We start from the raw sequence: 1,309 nt of genomic DNA, 5'->3' as shown, positions 1-1,309 counted from the left end.
GATTGTTAATAAATGATCAGATTATTACATTTGTTATTACTAATAAAAATTGTCATGTGTACTATGTATTTCTCTATAATTATTTCATTTTTATTTTGCACTTAAATTTTAATGGCTACTTAAATTTAACTCCTATGTTTAACTGAAAAGTGGCCAATCATACTTTATCTGCCTGGGCCATCCCGTGGATCACTCGGTAGAGCACAGTGCTGAAAAAACACCAAGGCCATGGGTTTGGATCCCATATAGGGATGGCCAGTTCGCTCACTGGGTGAGCGTGGTGCTGACAACACCAAGTCAAGTGTTAAGATCCTCTTACTGGTCATCTTTAAAAATAAATAAATAAATAAAATAATAATAATAATAATTTATCTTCCTAAATTCCATCTCCTTGAGTCTTATTTGGTTAATTAATTAATTAAATGGGAGTGATGTGGATAATATATTTCCTGAATTCTTGGATATCTGATATCTCATACAAAATTTATTTATTTATTTATTTAGTTTGTTTGTTTGTTTTGTGACCGGTAAGGAGATCGTAACCCTTGGCTTGGTGTCGCCTGCACCACGCTCAGCCAATGAGCGCACCAGCCATCCCTATATAGGATCCGAAACTGTGGCCTCGGTCCGAACCTGCAGCCTCAGCGCTCCCAGCACCGCGCTCTCCTGAGTGAGCCACGGGGTCGGCCCCCAAATTTAATTTTTGCCTATACATTTTAAAAATGTTTTCTATGTTATGTAATTTTAAAATTTCATAAGCAACCAATGAACTGTTCTTTATCACTATAGCTTTGTCTTTTCGAGAATGTCCTGTAAATGAAGTCAGACAGTATGCCAACTTTTGAGATTATCTTCTTTCATTTTACAGGCTAAATTAAAAAATGAAATAAAAAGTAGCAATTTCACAAGTATATGAAGAGTCAGTTGTCTTTTGAAATTAATTCTCCTTGAATAATATGCACTAATTCGATGTATAAACATAAGTTTTTGAGATGTTAGTTAATGTTTCTTGTAGTTTCTTAGTTATTGCTTATTCTTCAATTTTCTCGATTTTTTCCACCAAAACACAATTTTTTGACACTGTTCTTTATTCGTTATTATATTTATATATAATATAATGATACATAAATTTTTTATAGTGTTAGTGTGTGTGTGTGTGTGTGTGTGTGTGTATATATATGTATATACACTTGTCTTCATATTTTGGAATATTTTCTTTCCCTTTGCATTCTTAAGAAACTTTTCTACTTCCTCAATGTTTTCATATCACTGACTATTAATTACTAATGCATTGTCAGATCTACTCTTT

Source organism: Galeopterus variegatus, unplaced genomic scaffold (genome assembly GCF_000696425.1).
Source record: "Galeopterus variegatus unplaced genomic scaffold, G_variegatus-3.0.2 Scaffold22245, whole genome shotgun sequence".
NCBI lineage: Eukaryota > Metazoa > Chordata > Mammalia > Dermoptera > Cynocephalidae > Galeopterus > Galeopterus variegatus.
The sequence above is the reverse complement of the archived record's forward strand: the minus strand, read 5'-3'. Positions refer to the sequence as shown.